Genomic DNA, 7,668 nt, shown 5'->3' with positions numbered 1-7,668 from the left:
TTGGAAATCTTTTAAAGAGAGCTACGCAACGAGTAAAAACAACAATATCAAAATTTTGTTTTTCACGAAAAAATCGGAGGTGGTCATCGTTTTAGGGAAAAATTTCGAAAACTGACTGCATATTCATTATGCAGCCTCCAAAAAAGATGCATAACACATTATGCAGATGCATAACGAATTATGCAACAATTTTTTCGACTGCATAACAAGTTATGTACATCGATAACAAGTTATGTAACCATTGTTTTGGTTGATTTTAGTTCGCACAGAAAAAATTGATGCATAATGCGTTATGCAACCATATTTAAATGATGCATATTAGGTTATGCATCTATTTTCTCGATGCATAAAAGATTATGCAACAATTTTCTCGATGCATAATGCATTATGCAGTCATATTTTCGGATACATAACAGGTTATGCATCCACTTTCATGATTGCATACCATGTCATGTAGATATTATTGTAGGTGCATAACAAGTTATGCAACAATAACGTCTGATAACAGTTCAGATAAATCAAAGAGACTAGAAATTAGAGATGTGATTCATTATACCATTAGCTTCATAAATTAGACCCAAGTTTACTCTAAATATCCCAAGATGCAAGTTGATATCATACAATGATCTAGAAAAATAAAAACGACAAAGCATTTATCCATCTTCAAGTCCTCTTCTGTCACAATAGTAGCAGCAGCAATGTGAATTCCATATAATGCAGTAACCAAAGGTGGCTGCCTGGTCTTTATAACACAGCATAGTGGTAGCACGCAACAATGTGAACTCGACATAACGCAGATCCCCTCACAAAAATCAAACACATGTCGTGCAAATTATCTTCTAAAACAAAATGTCCTTCCCCAATTTTTCTTCAGAGTTGCCTATCAATAGCGAAAATCTGCCATTCAACAGCATGAGTAACACCAGGAAATTCAGGTATCCTACCAAGAACACACTTGCAAAACGCGTAAACAAACGAGGCAACAGTCAGCATAAAGGTAACATCATGACTAATTTTCAACAATCCAAACTTAAACCCAATCTCTTCCATTGTATCCGCACTCAGCAACACTTTCCTAATCAATTCAGGAACAACAAACATGAAATCCATAATCATAACTTGTAATGAATTAAACCTAAAAAAATCTACTGAAATTTCTGTCTCTAACAATCCCAAGATAAAGAGTGAAGAACACAAATAATCCAACATTTGGGAATGATTTGTAGAAATTCAACAATGGTATAACTGGATGAAATACTAATTCTAGCAAATGGTATTCGTGGAACAAATAAGTTCCATATTTCAATCCATTCAGAAACAGAATCAAATACATCAGTATTGAAACTAATATGTCTGTAGCTGGGATTGTAGAAGTTGTCTTGTTTCTTCGCCTCAAGCAATCAATTAAGTCAGAACTTTTGATAATATCTGCCATACGAAGAGTGAAACCATCAGATTTTGTTCGTGGGAAGAAATCCCCAAATCAGTATCGAAACTTTGATATCCAATGTTTTCAAACTTTATCCAATGGGTTTGTGAAATACGATTCACTGAAATCAAATCTGCATTCAAAACTCGTTTTAAAACTTGCGTTGAAGAGGAAATCAATTCATGAGTTTTGTAAACTCTTTCCAAAACTTTGTTTAAAAATAACCAGATCTAAAAATTGTATGAGTAGAATGAAGAAGCAAGAGGAGAATTTATCTTGTAGGATCGATTGTTGATGTAGCTCTATTTCGATTTCTGCTTCTAAACAGTTTCTTCATCTCCAAATCAATTTAGAAGAATAAAAGAAAAACGAGGAAGAATAAGCGAAGAAATAATTTTAGATTCTGGGAGTGGGAGAAATTTTACCCCAGAAAATGGGTGTGCGCCTGAACTTTTCTGAGTGTGGGTTTCACAGTGGGAAAGATCCGAAGAATGGGTCTCCCGACTCTCCCTGTAGTTTTCACTTCCAGAAACTCCTTTGTCTGCAACTGGCCCAATTACTTGCAGTCCAGGGGATTTTTCCTGTTGGGCCATAGTGAGCAAGCATAACATCCCAACAGCCTGACAAGTCTATGTATTTCAGATCCATACAGTTTGAGATGATCTCAAGAACTAACACCTGTACTGATATCCAAGTAAGCCTTTCTATGGAGTTTCCCCCTTGCATTGGTGGTTGCATTGCATGCGCATCATCTTGGGAATCTTAACCAACATCCTCTAGTGGACGTATGACGCTTTCAGTGCAGGACACTGATTTTCTCAGTGGCTAAAACTTGAGAACATACTGGTGGTATATCTCCCTGCCGTATGTTCCACTACTGGAGTGCCTATTGACTCACAGGTAGATGCGAAGTTTGAGGTCTTTTACAGAACTTACACAGACCAAATTATAAGAAAACGTAATTTAGACAACCCATAAGTGAAATCAATAATGTCCAAAAAGGAACGAGAGATGATCAATGGTTCATCCAAGCTAGTATCTACAACAAGTAAATCATTCAAGCTCAAATAATTGGAGAAGGCCACTTTAATCCAACCTAACTCAAATTGGGTTAAGACTTCATGCACTATAAAAACTCACATCAGATGGATCACCCTCATCCGAGGGGTACAATTAAATTTGTTGTAGATTACAGTGAAATTTGGCCAAGCATTGAGGGTTTTCCAGATTTACAGTGTCGATGTAATTTTGTGTCCTGTTTGTGTGATTCTGTTGTGTGTCCAACTGTCCATCCTAATTTTTCTTTTATCGGATTTTTCAAACTATGATATAAATTAAGGACTAAAAGATGGAACGAGTACCAACTTTACCAATAGCAATATAGCACAACGTAAGCTCACTGACAGGACCGGGGAGCTAGCCTATGGAACTGTAGCTTCTTCTGCTGACCATTTCAACCATTCGATTTAAGGCGAGCATAAGCAGTCCCAATCCTCGATATGCACAGATTAGGCTGACAGCATCTGGTTGTAGTTCATGACAGCATCAGAATTCACCACCTCCATCTTAATAGTCCCTGAACACACCCAAAGCAGCAATCAGACATCCACCAGATCTGAACTCATTTTAAGACAAAAAAAAGGTTTTAACAATTCCTAGAAAATCCATCACAGGAAAGAAAAAAAAAACATAAAACAGGAACCGCCATTGAACTCAAAGTCACAAAGGAAAAAGATGGGTCCTTTTGAGTGCAAAAACATTATCAAGATTCACATCATATAATACGCAAAATTAAGAAAAGATGACATCTTTGATACTCACTAAAAACACGAGGCTTAACAAAGGCTGAAACAATAACAGAGGATAAATTTATTAGAAATTAAGGAATCAAAAGAAGTGGGATCTGAAAGAGAGAAAAGAATGCAGTGTGCAATCTTAAAATCTTCCCAGATTCAACGATGAATGATAACAGACAAAAATGAAGTTATTTTTATCTCCTTAATATCATCCCCAATTTCAAAAATTAATTGTTTGAAACAGAGAAAAGTTAAAGCTTTTCCGTAAGAAACAAAAACACATGTATCTCATTTGTAGAATGTCTCTAATGCCACAGTTTACTATTGGTGTAGAGCCTGTAAAGCAAGACCATTGATCTTTATGTAAGATATCTGTGGAATTGAATAACAGTCTTTTCCCAGATTTGGACTTCAGCAATAGCTGCACACCCGAACCTTTAACCATGTAACTGCTGACCTGAATGGACCTACTACTACTGGTGTAGAATTTGAAAGTGGCACGAGTCAGTCATACCACATTGCTTTGAAACACAAATGAGGTTGAGGGCACTGAAAGTGCATCACTATATGCTTACTCACAAACTTGCATATGGAAAGGTAGAAGATCTCTTGCTTGTTTATTACTATCCAATTGTTCATATGTATGAAGTGATAAATCAATCAGTGCCTACTTTATTTTCTAGGTTACAAAAAAAAAAAAAAAAAAAAAAAAACGAGCTAAAACATTAGTCTGAATCCCCAGAAAACTGTACTGAACCCTGCTTTACCAATAAAAGATCAGGTGAAAGAGAGGTGGAGAAGAAACTATCAATAGGAAATACCAGAGAATCAGAGACACTTTTACCCTGTTCTAAGAAACAACCACATCCACTCATTCATGGTTCACATATCAGAGCATATGCGCATTAACACAAACACTACAATAACTCCATGTATTAATAGGTCATTGACTGGAAATGTTCATGCTTCCCGGTTTGAATGTAAGATTGAAATACTTTTGATAGTGTAATCATGTTCAAAGAAAATATTTTAGAACAAGTCGAACAATGAATTTATACTTCACCATAAACTAGGGGAAACAAATGAAAAGCATGCATAGAATCTCAGATTCTTAGTAAGCAAACTACTTACAGTTGTCCATAATGGCATCCATTTGGTCCCATGATAAGCAACATCCATATTATTGAACTTGACCTTCTAAGATGTTTCCAAGATCAATTATAGCATGAGGTTGAGAACTTTCTTCATCACCAGGCCTCTTACAACAACCTCATCCCATAGTAGGCGTAGGACATCGCCATCGCCGGCATAAGAAGCACTGAAGGATTCATATATTTTAGGCGTAATCAATAATTTCCTCTTAGCCATGCTATCCAACATATCAGAAGCCGCTGACATTTTCCTAGCTTTTAAGTAGGCATATGCCAGGCTAGTGTAAACAATAGTATCACCAGATATTCCCTTCCCTTCCATAAGGTTGCATAGATTTTGAGCACATTCAATTTTCTCTCTCTTACATAGCCTACGTATAAGCGCCCTGTAAACTGGAATACCTACAGAGAAGCCTCTTTCCATGAGCTCATCCGGGAGTTTTAGGACAGAGTCTTCATTCTTTTGATTGCAGTAACCATCAACCAGCCATGAATATACACTGTAACTTGGTGATAATCCTGTAATTCATTGTTTGCAAGTGAAAAGAAAAACCTATTTAGAATCCACTGAACTCAAAGGAAGAAAAAATCAAGAAGGTATAAAATTATTTTAGAAGCCATGATTGCACAAGGAAAGAAATATACGAAACCGAAAACAACATGAAAGTATAACCCACAGAATGATTGATGTGACAATCTGGTTCACTGGTGCAAAATGAGGTTACTGAACTCCATTGAAATGAACAATTTCACCACACTTTTACATCTAATGCTAAGTACGTGTAAAAAGCCTACATTATCTTGTAAACAGCATAAATGCTAGTCATGAAATTTCAAGGTAAATATCAAGCTGGTCTTTATTACCTGCATCAAGCATCTCGAAAAGGAGCTGTTTAGCTGTCCATATCCTGGACGTTGCAGAATCCATGAATCAAAGCCTTGTACGTAAACTGGTCAAGGGTCAATCCACCTTCCAACATTTTGATCCTAAATCTACATGCAGACACCATATCTCGTTTCTTGCAGTAAGCATTAATCAAGGTATTACAGGTGATATTATTAGGTTCGACTTTCTTGTCACTCATTTCATTCAAGAGATGATTTGCATCTTTCGTGTTTCCTTCTTCACACAGCTTCCTAAGGATTGAATTGTAAGTAACAATTCCTAGTTGCAAGCCCTTTCTCTCCATTTCCTCACGCAACCGTAAAGCTTCCTCGAGGTTATTCACTCGACAATAACCATCAATGAGTGTAGTATATGTTATCTGATTTGGCTCAGCGCTTTTAATTTCCCTTAGAAACCTCAAAGCCTCCTTCATTTTACCTTGTCTACAGAATCCATAAATAAGACAATTGTATGTAATAATATCAGGAGTTATTCCTTCTCTTATCATTCTCTCTTGAACATCCAAAGCTTCATAGTGCATTCCCTTCTTGCAGAAAAGTGAGATCAATGTGTTGTAAGTGAAAAGATCGGGAAGAATACGCTTTGATTCCATCTTGTTCAACAATTTGTCTGCCCTCTCCACATCCCCCGAATTGCAACACGCATGGATCAGAACATTGAAGATATGAATATTTGGAACAACCCCAATTAGAAGCATTTGCTTATAAGTTTTCCATGTTGTATCAGTGAGTCTAGCCTTCACCAACGCATTCAACAATGCAGAACAAGCATGCAGATGAGGTCTTAAATTGTTCACCCGCATTTGCTCAAACACTTGAGTTGCATCTTGAATCATCTTTGATTGAGCATAAAAAATTACAAGCCAACTCAAGATATGTGAATTTAAATTGGGATCATTTTGGGTGCTTATAAGTGAATTTAAAACTAAAGGAGACGAAAGGAAATCCTTACGGGCAATACTCTCAAGCAAGTTTTGTGCAATTATGAACTGTTTCTGATTAGTGAGGATATGAATCATAGTCCAGTTAGAATGCAACGAATGCTTGTAATGAGGAATGCATTCTGCCCATTTATAAAATGCCCATGAAAGAGACTCCCCCTCTTCTGAAAGCCGAACCAGAATCTTATTTATGATTGTGGGTGTGAAGCTAGAACTACTATCAGGCTTCACCAGATCTTTCCAATTTCCTTTCACTACAGCGGAAACATACCCCAAATAAAATGTGTCTCCTTCATATGAGAAATTGAACAAGCCATATTCAACCTAGAATCTACAAAAATGCAACATCACTAATCTAGACTTCATAATTCGATTTGCCAAATTGGAAAACCTAAGACCCTAAGCCGATAGTTTTCTCCAACTATTAGAGTAGCTTAGTAATTTTCATTGCTTCGATAAAAAAAAGTTTAAAACAAGGAAGTAGTTCACCTTGATTAAATTGCACAGATTTTGTTTTTTTGCAAGCTCGCTGATTAGCTTATCTCCTTGAAAAGGAATCAGACCGGGAAAATAAAATGGCAGAAGATGATGCTAAACCTTAGTATACATTTTATGTGACAGGAGAAAAGAGAGAGAGAGTGATTGGATAAACAGAGAGGACGGGGAAGCAGAGCGGTGATGTCGTACAGACTTGGATTCCAGAGCTTTAGTGGCCGTCCCGGTTCCAAAACAATCTTTCTGCACTCACCGTGGAAAACTTCAAGAGCGATCATGTGAAGTCTGAAACCTTTCCGGACGGTGTCCAAGGCTAAGTCCTATGATCTTCTAATCTAGTATCCAGATTGGTCCACATTAGCTAGAATAACACCCTAAATTTTAATAGGGGGTTAGTCCTCGGAGGAGTTGGGGGAGTTGAGTGTAGTTCAGTTTTTATCCGTTAATCATGGGTGAGTTCAAAGGAGTCTCTCAAAATCCCCGTTAGTCGTGGGAGAGTTTAGGAGAGTCTCCCTAACTCCCTAAAAAACCCCGTTAGTCGTGGGAGTTTGAAAGAAACCCTTGAACTCCTTGTTAGTGGTAAGAACTATAATGCTAGCGAGTTGGTTTGTTTTGGGGATTCTGAGGAGTTCTGGGGAGTTTAAAGTGTATTTTTCCTCACTACAAATCTCTCAAAAGAGTAGAGATTTTGGGAGAGTCTCTCAAACTCCTTACACTCAAAACACCAAAACTCTCTCAAATTCCATATACTCTCTTACACTCCCTCAAAATCCCCAAGATTCAAAATACATTAAACTCCCCCAACTCACCCGAGGACTAACCCATGTTAAGGTAGTTCTAATCTAGTATGCTAGTCAAAGAACCACACAACAAGCCTACGCCGGATCGTTCAACGTGAATTTTTTTTCTCTACTTTTCGCTGAAAGGAACAGCGCATGACCAGTCAAATT

At 37.2% G+C, this 7,668-nt stretch overlaps 1 pseudogene; it reads right to left on the bottom strand.

Moving 5' to 3' along the window:
- Positions 1-2,363: 2,363 nt before the first annotated feature.
- Positions 2,364-6,832, bottom strand: LOC113359528 (annotated as a pseudogene).
- Positions 6,833-7,668: the final 836 nt, after the last annotated feature.

This window comes from Papaver somniferum, chromosome 3 (genome assembly GCF_003573695.1).
Source record: "Papaver somniferum cultivar HN1 chromosome 3, ASM357369v1, whole genome shotgun sequence".
Classification (NCBI taxonomy): domain Eukaryota; kingdom Viridiplantae; phylum Streptophyta; class Magnoliopsida; order Ranunculales; family Papaveraceae; genus Papaver; species Papaver somniferum.
This window is presented reverse-complemented; position numbering and strand designations above follow the sequence as displayed.